A 281-nucleotide genomic window follows, 5' to 3' on the forward strand; every position below is an offset into this window, starting at 1 on the left:
ATGGGAGGATGGGGGACGATGGAGGGGGATGGGATGATGGAGGGGGACGATGGAGGGGGATGGGGGACGATGGAGGGGGATGGGATGATGGAGGGGGATGGAAGGATGGGGTACGATGGAGGGGGATGGGAGGATGGGGGATGATGGCAGGGGATGGGGATGATGGAGGGGCATGAGGCATGCTGGAGGGGCATGGGGAATAAGAATCATAGAATCTCAGGGTTGGAAGGGACCTCAGGAGGTCATCCAGTCGAACCCCCTGCTCAAAGCAGGACCAATTC

This window comes from Terrapene carolina, unplaced genomic scaffold (assembly GCF_002925995.2).
Source record: "Terrapene carolina triunguis isolate 2854851 unplaced genomic scaffold, T_m_triunguis-2.0 Scaffold440, whole genome shotgun sequence".
Taxonomy (NCBI): domain Eukaryota; kingdom Metazoa; phylum Chordata; order Testudines; family Emydidae; genus Terrapene; species Terrapene triunguis.